General features: G+C 47.4%; 1 protein-coding gene across 6 annotated transcripts in view; it reads right to left on the minus strand.

Moving 5' to 3' along the window:
* STMN4 (stathmin 4) overlaps positions 1–13633 on the minus strand; it is a 29614-nt gene extending 15981 nt beyond the window's left edge. For 3 of the 6 annotated variants that reach the window (XR_015296553.1, XM_086925491.1, XM_086925488.1), the window contains exon 1: positions 13582–13633. The gene's annotated coding sequence lies outside the window, so the exon portion shown is untranslated. The remainder of the gene's footprint in view (positions 1–13581) is intronic. The other 3 variants (XM_086925492.1, XM_086925490.1, XM_086925489.1) reach the window with 1 other exon arrangement.
* Between the last annotated feature and the right edge of the window lie 1625 nt (positions 13634–15258).

Below are 15258 nucleotides of genomic sequence, written 5' to 3' on the forward strand. Positions count from 1 at the left end.
AGGTGGGTCATATGCCCATCTCTTCCTATTAAGAGTAGTTTAGTATATTATTGTGACTTTCCCCATGTATTGCAGGGGGCACCCCACTCATCCTCGCCGCCACTGATCTATCCACCTTTGCCCTAACTCTAGAGATAGGCAACTTTTGCGATATCTCCTCCTGGTAGATCTGTGGCCAAATGAAGTTGATTGTAAGACCCCAAAGTCATACAACACGTCATAGATGCTATTTCCTTCAATACAGACATGCTGATAAATTGACACACTTCTAAAACTATTGATTAGCCTGCTGAACCTCTTCCCTTGGGTACTGCGACCTCTTACACAGCAGTCTCACTTCTCCCCAGATGCACCTCTTCACTGTGCTATCAAAGGGTCGCAGCTAGAGTTCCATGGCAAACGTTTTGCTTTCCAAAAATGTCTTCCCTCAGCCTGACCACTGGTGTGCTCCTGAGCACACCAGCCACATACAAGGCTGTCCACCCTAAGTGACAGACCTTCACTCTGCACCTTCATTCACACACACCCCTCTTCTAATCCACCAATGTAGTGCTGTGTGCAGTTATCTCCATTGTGATGCAGCTGATAGAACAGCGTAGAGGGCTAATGCACTTACTGCATAGGTCTGCGAGCAAGCTGCAGCATAAGTCTCAAGGATCTGCATAAGTAAGGGGACCAGGGAGCCAGGGAAGACTCAAGTTCAACCCAGAGGAGGAGAGCAGACAATAATGTCGAGGCCGCAGCTGTAGGAGTTCAGAGTCGGTGACAGTGATACAGGAACAGGTCAGGTCAGATACAGGTGAACTGGGACGTTTAAGTTTAACGCCGGAAGGAGGACAAAGAAGTGGTGGGGAATATTGTCTACATTAATGTTCTGCTGTGCAATGGGTCCTCGTGTTTACATGCACCTGGTGGGAAAGCTGTATCTCTTGCCCCTGTGTTTGAGCCCAAACGAGTGTGTCCCATTTGTGAACACAAGACGAGAACCATACAGCTCTTTTGTTCTTCACTGCAATGGCCGCATCGCCATGGAAACCAGACTAGGGTGTGCATGCTAGACACCGGATTTTACTGTCCTCTCCCCTCACATGTGAAACCACACTGCCCCACCCCTTCTCTCACCGCCAAAGGTATAGAAAGACATGGGCATATGCAAACATAATGCCCCTTCAACATATATTTCCAATAACCCTAAACATGCCAGGGCTGGTTGCAGGTGACTCATGCATCCCCTGCACTGTTGGCCACCATCCTGGTCGGTGACTCAGCCTTTCATCCATCCGAGGTCAATAACGACTATTAACGAGTTGGGCAACAACAATTATCTGTTATCTATCAATAGCGCAAATGACAGCTTTGGGGGTGAACGTGGTACAAATATAACATATCTTTTTTTATCACATCATCGACTTACGAACTCAATTATCATTGATATAGCAGGTGCAGTGGCACCGTGCCTAGTGATATGAGGACCCTTCCTTTCCTCAAACTATGCTACAGCCAGAGCAGCACACTTGAGGAACATCCCAAGAGGTCACCCATCACCCAAAAAAGCCCCTCTCATATCCCTTCATTACCTTCTTTACCCTCACCCTGCTTCCTACCGGATCCTTCTATTCCCTTCTGCGCCCCCAGCGGGCTTCTACTGGGTGTAAACGCTGACACCCCAACACATTCATAATCCATCTCCTTCTACAATCTTTGTTTGAAGTTTCAGAGAAGTGGTCAAGTCTGCCCTAAATATCGCGCCAAGAAGTTAAATCTTGAGCCTGCGTTAGATCCACACTTTCCAAGCTCTTCCTTCAGCTCGTCTTCTCGGGTAGTTGGGGTTCTGTGCCCCCAGACAGTCACTCTGCTGCATGGTAAAGACACATCTCAGCGTGTCTTTAGTGCTCTGGTCTAGTTGATCTGTCCTCGCCTCGGCTTCTGATGTGAATGAAGGCAGAAGCAATATTGTAAGTTCAGTTCTCAGCTTGGATTCCAGACTTAATGTGTGGCTTTGATCAAACCGTTGCACTTCTCTGTGACCGCGGAACTAGGAAGTGACCAGAGAAGTGCCTAGAATGCCTTGTGCACACTGTGGGAGCTGTAAATATTCCGTCTATTTCATCCTCATTGTAGCTGTCAGGCCGCCCCATGTTATACTGGAGCCTTGTAGTTTCACCCCTCGTACTGGATGCACGTGCCTACAAGTACCAGCATGCAACGCGTTCTTGGCTGAAAACAAAAGTCTGGCTACCCTGATGAGATGAGGCCGGTCGTCAGCTGCAAGTGATCAAATGCTCAACCATACGCCATCTGCCTGGTAGGATTAAAAACACATTTGTTTGTACCTAAAATCTGACCCCTTTTCTTCCCTCCCTCTGCTCCTCCAGAAGCCTCTCTCGTCTATGCAGGGTTCCATTTTTTTATGGATCACTCCATTGCTCTCAAGTAATTCAGATTCCTACCCGCAGTTATTATAGGCACAAGTCCTGACACCATGTGATAATCTGATTATAAAATGCTTCTGCTGCCATATTGTGCTATTGTTAGAGAAGGACTCATGTCCTGTGCAGCTGCAACCAGTGGCAGCGATGCCCGGTCCTCTGAGCCCCGCGGGTGGCACCGGCTCCGCTCCGGCACCAAGCTCTGGGTGGTACACGTGGCACGCCGCCCTCTCGCTCGCTGCCCTGGCTGGCACCGGCTCTGCTGCCAGGACCCTCATTGTGCTCTTCTAGACAGAGCTCTACGGCATCACAGCCAGGGGGCGCGCGTGCACAAGGCTGCGCGTGCACTTGCGGAGCGGCGCCGAGGTCTGGGGCGCAGACGTCGGTGCGCTTTTGAATGGATTACTAGCGGCCTGCGGGGCTCGGCAACAAAGACGCGCCCGCAGACACCGGGCCCCCCCCGAGGCATGTCCAGGGGCTGTGTGCAGGCAGCCACGTGCCCCCGGCTCCTGGGAGTATGTGATGGCGTGACCTACCGCCGTGGGAGCGGTGCTATATTTACATTCAGATACGTGTCTTTTAACTCCCCAATAACGCACCATCTGCAGCTTTCGGTAGCGCCCTCACCCGTGAGTACTGACGCCACCAATGCCCCCCACCCGCAGTGAACACTGCCTCGAAATCTAAATCCCTGTGTCTGTCCAGCACCCAGCAGATTCATACCCTTCACCCTGCTCTCAAAATCCAAATCTGTTGCTCTTCTTCACGTGCATCTGCACGCCCCCAGCATAGTTGGCGCGGATGGCACGTGCCCAGTGGTCACGGGCCGGGGGCCCTGTGCTGATGATTTGTACACTCTTTCTGGTTTGGGGATTAACGGAGTCTGAATTAACCCCACCCCACCCGACCTCCAACAGGGTGCGGTGGGGGGGGGGGGGGGGGGGATTTTGTTCCCTCCAATCGGATCATAGAAAGAGGACGCGAGCCCTTCCTGCACGTGCTGGGCCTGCATCTCTGCTCCCTGAGGGTGCTCCGAACTGGGAGACTTGCAGAAAACGAATTAGTAAGTGCATCGCTCATTCACCCGTCCAAGCAATGGCCCAATCATCTATTCACCCACCCATTCATCTATTGTCACAAGCAGCAGCTCACCCATCCACAAACCCACGTGCACAAACTCGTTAATGATTGAAGAAGCACACGATTACAAGAAGACCTATGGGCTTTGACAAGCTTCGGAGGGTGAGCCCCGTTGCAGCTGCTGGGATTGACCATGACCGTGAGTTCCCTAGACCGCATGCATTATGTATGACCTCGGCAGCCCTGGCCGTGCTTGACACGTGAGTCAATGAGTCAATCCCAATTAAATGGCGCCTTCGTTTCAGGGGCAGCCGCGCTTCACCTGCGGCCCTCAGGCCGCGGAGTGATTGACAGCTCCTGCGAGGGCGGCATCCCGGGTGAACAGTGATGTGGCCCAGGCATTCATTCATTATATCGATGCAATGCTCACTGGGATCAATGCTTCACTGGCATCATTTTAGAGTCCAGCACGACCTGTGGGTTGTAAAACAACAGCTCTCTGATTGGTTGAGAGGGGGACTCTATGGAGCTCAGATTGTTCATAATTAATTTCCACTGACCCTTTACCCTTATATATGTCCTTTGTTTCTGTCTGTCGGGTAATCAATCAACCGTTCAGTCTGCCTTTACATACGTGCATATCTACTATCTATCTATCTGTCTATCTATCTATCTATCTGTCTATCTATCTATCTATCTATCTATCTATCTATCTATCTATCTATCTATCTATCTATCTATCTATCTATCTATCTGTCTATCTATCTATCGATCTATCTGTTCTCAGATAGTAAGGGGGTTTCTCCATCTTTTCATCAGCCTTTGTCTGCCTCAACATGTCTGTCCAGGTCCCCTGACCTGTGCACATTCTGAGTCCAAGAGCACATGTGATTATTCACTTTGGCCTTAGAGTAAATTCTTCACACCATATCTACAACAGCACAGAAACAATCAATCAAGGTTTTGTTGAGCGCACTACTCACCTGTTAGGGTCTCAAGTAGTGGTGGGCGGAAGTCGCGTAAGGGACTATCGCGGAGAGGCACGGAGATTGAACCAATCTCCGCTCCTCTCCGCAATATTTCCGTTACTCGAGCCCGCCCGCCTCCCGCCCACATCCCGCTTCCCGCCCGCCTCCCGCCTCCCGCCCGCCCGCCTTATTAAATTATATTTAAAGGCTAAAATGAAACTTAAATAAAGCTTTCCTTATTGGGCCGCAACCTTCCCCCATCGCCGCTTCATCTTGGAAACTGCGCATGCGCAGTTTCCAAGATGAAGCCAAGATGGGGAAGGTTGCGGCCGCAATAAGGTATGTTTTATTTAAGTTCCATTTTAGCCGTTAAATATAATTTAATAAGGCGGGCAGGAGGCGGGCGGGCGACCAACTTCCGTTCCGACCGGAATGTGCGGAGATTTGCCCACAATTTCCGCCTTGTTTGCGCAAGGGCAAATCTCCACACATTCCGTGGGCGGAACGGAGATGTCCACCCACCCCTAGTCGTTGCGCATAGGCGCAAGGGATTATGTGAGTATTTTTAATCAACAAATTGTGTACGCTATAAGAGAATGTGGCATTAATACAGATGTATATTGTAATTTACAGTTACACCTGACGAAGAGCCAGATTGGCTTGAAATGCATTGGGTGTGAATAAACTGCTTTTTACGAACCTGGCTCTACTACGTGTTTTTGAAAGAGGCTCAGATGGCCCATCTTTAACATAAGAAACCTGGAAAATTGCTTTTTCTTCACATGTGGATTGGACAGAGTACATGTTGACTTAGATAAACAAAGTATCAAAAAGAGGGAAGAACAAGAGTAATAATCTCGAAATGAAGATAAAACAGACTGCTAATGGCGGTATTTTGCAGTGCCACTGGTTTGGGACCCAAAGTGGTGTCCCATTTTTGAATGTTGTTGAGATTCTTAGTGAGCGACAAGTCCAGTATGATCCTGAGGTTACGTGCATGTAAGCATGGGCGGAAAATCCGTTCCGCTCGCGGATTTTGCGGATTTTCGGGAAATTCGCAATCCGCGAGATTCGCGAATCTCCCGCAAAATCCGCAAATCCGCGAGCAGCGGATTTTGCTCGCACTGCTCGCACTGTTCGCGTGAGTTCGCGCCCCGCGAATAAGTGCAAAATTGCAGAAATACGATCTTAGCAAAACTGAAAGTAACTACTTACCAGGTTCAAAAGTTCAGGCTCATCATTAGTAGCCATTTCCTGTAGTGCTTCCTGAGGGGCCCCTCCAGAGTTCAGTTGCCAGTTGAAACTATTATGTGACCCTGCTCTGAACCTCAGAATAGTTACACATATGCCACAAAGGTCCTGAATTACAGCTAAGGGAGACAAGCAGGAGCCAGGCTGGAAGTTAAAATCCATTAATCAGCCCCTAATTCATTATTGTCAGTTGGGGCAGGGCAGGTGTTGTAACTAATTTTGCAACAATGAAAGCACTTAGCAAGTGCAAAAGATCACTAATCAGGGCGCACTAAGGAAGCAGGTGCCAGCTAAAAAAATATTCTGTGACACATTAATCAGCCCCAAATTAATTCAGGTCACTTGAGGCAGGGAAGGTGTGCTTTGCTTTGCCGAAAATAATGTACACTGGACAACCAGAGGGTGTGGTGATGAAACAGAGGGTGGCATGGGTGGGCCAGAGGGTGGCATGAGTAGTCAGAGAGTGGCAGTGGTGACAGAGAGTGGCAGTGATGAAGAAGAGTGTCCCAAACAGGCTGGACACGTAGAAACAACAAGTTCGCAAAACTTGCGACCCGACAGGTAAGTTCGCAAATTGCGAAATTGTAAAAACCCTCGCGAACTGGCAGAAACACAGGCGAACACAAAAAAAAAAAAAATTCGCGGGAATTCGCGGATTTTGTGGATTGCGAATCCGCAAATCCGCAAAATTCGCGAACGCGAGATCCGCAAAATTCGCCCATGCTTACGTGCATGGTCTGTCTGGATAGGTGGGTTTCCGAGGGAGGGGGTCACCAGGTGTCGTTCCATACGAAGGGGGTGGAGAGGAGGATGAGGACTTCTGTTCTCTCTGAGTTGAACTTCAGGCAGCTGTTCATCATCCAAGTTGTGACGGCTTTCATCCCTTCTTGGAAGTTGTGCCTGGTGATGTCGGGTTCCTTGTTGAGGGAGAGGATGAGCTGGGTGTCATCGGAATAAGAGACAATGTTGAGGCCGTGGTTTCTGACGATGGTTGCGAGGGGGGCCATGGAATCTGGCGGCTAGTGTGCGGTGGAGACAGTGTCAAAGGCTGCTGATAGGTCCAGGATAATGAGGGCTGCTGTTTGGCCTTGGTGAAGGAGGGCGCAGATGTCTGTGGCGGCGAAGAGGGCGGTCTCAGCGCTTTGGGCAGCACATCATAATTAAAAGCATCCGCTTGCTTAGTCTAAAATGCTTGCTTACAGCCACTGCCACTGATTCCAGTGAGGCTGATAGTACAGAGGAGCACTGTATATTCATATTACCAGGCATTACTGTTTTAAAGGAGGAGGGTCACTGAATTATCAGTGGTAATATGAGTCACAATAGTCCAGGTTTATAGACGTAATCGGAAAATGACCTTAACAAGACTATAAATTCCAAAAGTGTGAGACTGTCAAGAGTTACAGAATAGTTATGTTTGATTTATAGTTATATTTAATCTGATAACTCTATGGATGATTTTGATGATCTTTTGTACAGTCATACTAATTTACATCAACACGAGGAATGCAGCACACAAAATAGTTGTGATTATGTGCACATCTGTCATAAAGGAATTAGCTTTACTTGCAATTACTATGCCCAGAAACACGTGTCAAACAAATATATGTAATGACTGTCTATAATTGTACCAAACAGCATTGGGGCAACATGTTTCGACCCCTTATACTAGCCAGGGTCTTCCTCAGGACAAGACATAAGAGTGAAGACGATGCCTCAGACTGCGATTAATTCCATTTAGAAACAGTCATATCCCCCTATGCTGCTGGCCAAAGCACAGAGTGAATCATTCTTGACCCTTAATTTAGCAATTACTATGCTTCTGTACATCTCCTAGAATTAAAATATGGACCTCTTCATCCCTGATACTGACAAACATTATTTGACGCATTTTCTTAATGAGTTCATGATCTGCTTCCCTCTTAGATTTTGTCCTAAGAAACCCTTCAGCCCTAAGCTGCTCAGAAAAGTCAAAACGCATCGAAATGACTCGCTGACAGAACTGCGGGCCCTTTTAATGAGTATAGACAATGTCATTCATTATACTTCATTATACGATTTTTTAACAAGGTGAGACTTGAGTGAGCACTGGAGTGCTCCACAAATTTTCACACAGGTAAGAGCAATTATATTTCATTCTATAAGGTGCTCTATTTCTTTAGAGTATAAATGTGTGGGGTATATAAACACAGAACTAAAACAAGGCTGAAGGGTGGATTCACCATGTCAGTTGTGTGCTACATTTGCACCTGAAAGGAGGTAGTCAGACATATACAGGAGCATCATATTTAGGGACTTCTGTATGTCAGAGCACTTTACATATCATTCTCATCTGAATTAAATGTATACCAAGGAAATCATCTGTGTCCAGGCTATCACTCAGAATGCAAAAACAAGGAGATGATGGACGAAGCGCTGACACTTTTCAGACACTCACCCCCAGTCACATATCTGGGTTGAATCCATCATCGTTCTTTAGCTCACTCCGCCACCTCAGTTCAGACCCAGCTATATGCAAATCAGTCTCGACCCTGTGTCACACAGAATGGCATCTGGGATCATGCAATCACACACACAAAAGGGCATTTTTTTGTACCAGCAATCACACAGCATGTCGTCTATGTCCTGGCAGTCCCACAGAATGGCATATGTGATCATGAGATCACACACAAGGGCATTGATGTCCCAGCGAGCACACAGAAGTCATATGTGTCAGGCAATCACATAGAATGGCATCTGTGTTCAGGCAATCACACAGAATGGTACATACGTCTGGTAAACACGCAGGACGGCAGGGGTCCTACGCAATCTCACAGGGGGTCACCTTTGTACAGGCAATCACATAAAACAGCAAATGTGCCCAGGACATAGGATGAGACGCCACTTGAGTCCAAGCAACCACAGTGAAGCTACTCATGCCCAGGTAAATACACTGAATGCTGTATGTACCAGGCAATCACACAAAATGATATCTGTGCCCATTCCATCATGCCAAATGCCAACATGGGTTGGGTACAATCACACTGAACCGTGCCCAGGCAATCAAATAGAAAGCCATGAGGGGCCAAATGTTAACAGAAAATTGTACATATGAGCAGGTAATCACACAGAAATCAAATATGATAGGGGACGATACAGAACGTCGCCTGCACCCAGGCCATGGTGGCATACAACGTCACGTGCCTAGATATTCTCACAGGAGATGGTAGGAGCTGCAGGGGCAATCCTTGGAGCACGAACACAAGAATAATCTGCAGTCCATGACACAATTCTGTAACGGTTTATTTTGAACTTGTTTCCCCTGCTCGACAATTCCCCCCCATGGACCTAATGACGCTGTCCTTGCGGTGACGCCGCCGGTCCCTGCCCGCGTGCCAGGGAGCGCGGGCAGGTGAGGGATTACGTCATCGCCTGAAGCCCGCTGCAGCTGGAGCGGAAAACACAGCGATGAGGTCATCTCTGGGCTGCGGCACGTGACCGCGCATGGGGATGGGGGCCTCAGTCACTCACACCTCTTGACAGAATTCAGCGCACGCAGTAAACAAACACCGGGAATCGCTGTATATTTGAGCTGCTGTTCACATTATTCTCAGGCGTGCTAGACATACCAGTGTGTCGCCTGTGACTTCCGGAATTTATATAGGTAAGCCTATGTCACATACCTGAATTTTCTTCCAAAACCTACTTATACTAAAATTGAGGAGGTGGGTTACACACGTAGGGTGTGGAAAATGGTGGACTCTTAATGCATAGTTTTTTCTTAATTTTAGCTTTACATGGAATTTGTTTTCCGATGAGAAGTCTGCCTCCCCCCTGACACCTCTTGTAAGAACAGGGGACTCTGGAGCCCTGTCCCATACTTGCTCCACTATTCAATACCCTACTATTTATTTAGGTATAAAGCTTGAAGTTCATGTCTGAGTTGGAAAGGTGTTACAAATGTCAATGGTTACCTATAAAATGACAACTAGGCGTGCCCTGCTCACTTACAAGGACCACTCCCCTGGGAGCACCGACTAGGTGTGTCTCACTGTGAGAAAATAGAATGCTCACTTAGTACAACTTCTGTATTCGTAAGTGACCTCCCTGCGCGCAACAGTCTGACCACGCTGACTTAGTGAGCTAAGATAGAATTTACAGAGATTTCCACTTTTCTGTGCACCAGTCTGAGTTTTGCACCGAAAACATTTTTTGAGTCCGGTCTTTCGAGTTTGTGTTTGTGAAAGGTGTCAGCTGGTGGGCTCTGGGGAAGGAAGGCCTTGGCGAGCCAAGGAAATGGTCATGGCATGAGCAGAGAGAGAGCATGTTCTGCCGTCCATCTCTGGAGGTGGCACTGTTAGTGGCCAAAGGATGTGTCCGCTAGCCCTCCTCAAGGCTTCTTTCCTTGGGTAGAGCGGCCTCATGGTGATATTGTCACCATGATTACGTTAGAGAGTACAGCTGACCCCAGGAGTTGTCGAGGTCACCAACACGTTTCGCCAGCCTGCACTACTTTGTACTAGATCATAAAATACATTTTTGGTGATGGCTGGTCCATGCTGGAATTGTCACTCATCACAAAAAAAAAAAAAGAAATATAGAGTCGCACATTTTAGATAGAGTTCAAAGTTTAGCAAAGTACAATACTTTGTAAAAACTGCCCACTGAATTGTGTCCTGCTTCATCATATAGCTGCTGGAATTGATCTGGTCACCTGGAAGTTAAAGGCTCTTGTTACACAAATGAAATGACTCCAGATAAAGATTGCAAAAAACAATAAAGATAAAGATGAAGATAAAGATGTCACTCTTTAACAGTTACAGCATAGGCCACGCCCATCTCCCCATCCAATTATCTGACCTAAACGCCGCCTCTGATCTCTGGCCAACATCCCACAGGTGAAAAATTCCTCACATTTCCATGGTTACAGAGTCTCATGAGACATACCACAACTCTACCCGCGCCACGGGGTTCGGTTACTAGCAGTGGGTCATCTCATAATACACTTTAATTTATGGCATCTAATTGCAATTAACTGCAAATCACCCTTCCAGAGTTAGCAAGTAACTGTGTGATCTGGAGACCACCATCTCTGACCAGTAACGGTTGGTCATTGGAGATACCGCTAACAGCTCAGCAGTTGCTGATTGGTGGACAGGGGTCCCACTGCTGATCAAAAATATTGCCTGGGCAAAGCCCTGTGACCATTTGTCTGATACCTCCTCACTGGGGCTAGCATGACAGCACCGCTGTCCGAAACACACATCGTTCCCATTAGCTAAAAAATGTCAGCGTGGCTTTGGGTCCACCCACAGAATATGTATCTCTCATCTCTGGTTATTGGTTGGTTATTTGATGTATCACTCCACCTTCCAGACAGTGCTTCAATTGAGAGGGAATATGTTGCACCTGAAAAGTACACTCCATCATCACACTATCATATTCAATTCTTTATTCCTTCACACATTCTGCAGCGAAAGCAATCCTTTTATTCTACGTTTTTTCACAGCATAGGCAAGTCATTAGGACAGGCTTAGATGTGATAAACAGCAAGTGTGCATGTAGCACATTGGTAAATTACTATATTTAAATGTTGGCCCAATAAAGCCAGACCTATTAGCTTTGTCAATGCTTGTTTCAAATTTGCCCATCAGACTGCTTTGGGGCTCACTTCCTTCGATGCTCAGTTGGTCAGGCCTACTCTTGCATCAGGAAAACAAGCCTGATAGTTGCTTAATAACCTCAAGATGGAGCTCTTTGCTTCTGGGAACATATCGCAAAAGAGTGTCCCCAGCTCTGGGAAATCCAGAGGCGAGGAGCTGTACAGCGGGCAGGACACAAGCAACACCACACCGGTACAATCTGCAAACAAGCAGGCATCGGACACCACTGCTAGAAACCCAATCAAACACCATGGTTAGTCCAAGGATATCTGGGAGAAACAGAAGTCCAGGTGTGCGACCGCTGACAGCTGGTAGCCAGAAACGACTCTACGTCAACAATCACAAGCATTGGTTGAGTATTTTGACGGTAGACCTCGCCATGCATTCTGGGACTTGTAGTATTCAAGGATCGCGCTCTGTTTTTAAAGTGTGTGCGAAGGGGTGGTATGGTGTCACACGGTCACTTTAAGCTCATGCAACTTTCAGTTAATTTTTGCAGACGATGACTGGTCAGTAAATAGTGTTTTTTAACATGCCACGGTTGAAACTTCTTTCTGTGATATGGACTGAGAAGTAACCTGTTTCATATACCTTGGACTAATTGTGCAGCAAAAATGGTGCTATGGTAACTAAAGGCCTATAAAAGGGACAAAAGAAGAGTAACCAACCCTAAGCGGCAACGAAAGGAATGTGAAAACAGAATAAGCATTCGCAAAGCCAATATGTTTGGCCTTGCCAAATGTGCAATTCTTGTTTTTATTTTTGTAAAAGTCTGCAGTGTGCCAAAAAGTGTAAAACCATCAAACATGAAAACTGGAACCGAAGTGCTCTTATGTTCTGGTAACTGTGCACACCGATAGTGAAAGACAGACATAGATGAAGTGGGCTGGCCCATTACCCCCATGCTTTCTGCTATGGTTGGCAGAAGCAAAATGTGAATGACACTTGGACAGCCAATGGATGAACAGTACCGGCCCAAAGTGCCTTTATGGGTGTGCAACTGCTTTTATTATGATTCTTTCAACAACAGGGGACTAGCCAGACCTAAAAACAAGACGAGAAAAAAAGGACTGAAAAAACACAGCGAGGGAACTAACTGGTGAAACTACAACCATGGGGAAAAATTATTAGGAAGAAAGCACTGAGAGTCAGACAGGCGGAAAGAAAGATAAAGGCAAATGAAAGACTCGGTGAGAAAAGAATAACTACAGTATGATAATATGAGAAATGACCAGTTAGGACAACATGAAGTGACCGAATAAGAGGATATACTCTAGTAGGAAGAGTGGAAGACAAACGAAGAAAGAATGTACATGTGGCATTAAAGTTGTATAAAACGATGGAGTGGCGGGCGGGAAGAGAGACGGAGGCGTGTCAAGCTGTGGTTCTCTTGTTACCCTCCATTCTCGCCTCGGGCCCCATGTCTGGCAGGAGATCTGGACAGACGCTGGTGTGATCCTCTGCAGGTGAGCGGCTCGGATCACACCAGGCCAATCCCGGACAACAGACAACAGCCGCAGGGGTCAGGCGTCTCTCACAACAGCGTCAGATCGATACTGTCACAACAGCAATCACACTTGACCCGTTCACAAACTGCTCCCCCCTGCTGCTGCACTGACATAGATCCGAAGCCTCTGGGGGTGGCATTCTCAGTGTATAGACCGCAATCGTTAGCAATGGATGACTAATGCCGTATATCCAAATACATGCACATGCCACACACAGAGGTGCGCAAGTGTTGCGTGTGCGCGCACGAATAGCGCAAAGCCCCTTTAATCCTCAACAGATATCTCAGCCCCAGGCAGAAAGTAGCATCACCCTTCAAGGGGGCAACGTCCACTTTATACCTCCAGTGATGTTTACAAACACACTTACAATGATGCCAACTCTATTGTTGTCTAGAAATAGAGGGGCGAGAGAGAGACTTCCGACAGAAGTATAGACAGAGAGGATAAAAGAGAAAGCCAGGGATGCTAAAGAGAAACAGAGTGTCACGGACACAAACACACAAAGGTAGAGTGGACGTACACAATTAGATAGACAGACGGCAAGCTAGACAGATATGCATTGGTATTTCCCTCTACAATTCATACATTAGCGTGCTCTTCCCCGCATTGTTGTCATTGCGTTAACCCTTCGGGTCTACAGGGTTTTCTCTTCCTCAGATCCCTCCCCTGTCCCCCCAGTAATGCTCATTGTGTCTGTCCTCACCTCAGCCCCGGCGCCTGGCGTGCCGCTGCTTCTCGTCGCTGCCTCTGTCAGTGCTGAGGACAGCTCCCAGCATCAGCACCACTTCACCGGCTCTCGGCATTACATCACCTCTCAGCGCGCTGATTGGACGACGGCCGCCGGGCCTCCTGATTGGACAGCATCCGCCTAAGGAACAGGGCTTGCCTGAATACCTATTCTAACACCAGGCAGCCAAGAGGTGATGTCATCCACAGAGCTCCCCTTCCTCGCTGAACGATTACAGCATTGGACACACATAGAATGGTGAAATATGTGATGAATGCAGCCGGGGAGAGAGAGGAAGCAGGGTGAATCATAAAATATACAGAGCCAAGGCTTCAGGTGCAGATGGCGGATGCTGGCATGCATTTTAATGCATGCAAACATGAAATGCAAACACAAATATTCGGAGGTTATTCTTTATTTCGTGGATTCGGTATCACTCATTCGAATGGTTAATTTGGGGTATTTTTAATAATTAAAATCTTCGATATTGATATGATGTACGTACGTTTAGACATCTACTCCATCCCATTGGCTATTTTATGTAAAAACTACTATACATTTCAATAATGGTGAGATAATGCGGTGCATCGTGCTATTTGCTCATTTTCAACCAGCCGTTTGTGGCACATTTTATGTGGTGTGGACAACAATAACCGGAAGAGGGGGCCCTCAAACACACCCTGGACACACAGGTAGAGGCAGATGTCCTCAAAGACACCCTCTCTCATTCCATGGTTGCCCCAGCATCTCACCCACCCTTTCCCCTGCCTCCTTCCTGCTCCTGACACCCCTGCATCTTTGACAACCCTCTCCTCTCCCACTTCATGACCCCATCGCTCCACCCCTTCCACTGTTGCTGCTCTTTTCTGCCCCCTCGCTGCCAGTCAAGCACTGTACCCTCCCCCTATCACCCTCCCTTTATTCACCCCACCTCCCATGGTGGCACAGCCCTATCTGTTCTTCCCATTTCCTCTCTGTGCAACACCATGGCCTTCCTTTAGTGTACTTGGCCTCCAGCTCTGTCTTTGCTCTGCACCATTCTTCTATTTCTATTCAAAGCTAAAAAAAAGACACTGAGGACAGACTCGATCTCCTCTTCTGGCCAGTATGGTCGTCCCCACGGCGGGTGCAATACCACACACTGTCCAACTCTGTCCTGCACTTCTGTTATGAATTTATAAACAGAGTTAAATTTGATTTGATGGTAGGTCATGAGCACCAGATCCTTCTCTTCTACCCATTCAGACCCTTCTGATTCAACCCGTTGCCACTTGATTTCCAGAGATCACGTTAACCAGCTCCATGGTCATCGATGCCTCAGGACCAGAAAAATCCTGCAAACTCACTAAGATTCATGCAAAAGCAAAGTGTCCATCCTCACAACCTTTCACAACCTGGGAGTTTTGAAAAAACAGTCCTATAGCTAATTACTGGTGTTAGGCTAATAATGCCTGCCCCTCATGCAAATGGATTGACACTGTGGCTGTGACCTCATCTGGCATCCTAAAGTCTTCTATTGACAGAGAGAAAGAGAGAGAGAGGGAGAGAGAGAGAGCGAAGGAGTCAGGCTATGCATGTGGGGAGTCAAATGACCCCCCTTGAAAGTCAACACTCCTTTCCTGAAACCCCTTCCTTTTTAACCACTCTTCATGT

This window comes from Lissotriton vulgaris, chromosome 6, assembly GCF_964263255.1.
Source record: "Lissotriton vulgaris chromosome 6, aLisVul1.2, whole genome shotgun sequence".
Taxonomy (NCBI): domain Eukaryota; kingdom Metazoa; phylum Chordata; class Amphibia; order Caudata; family Salamandridae; genus Lissotriton; species Lissotriton vulgaris.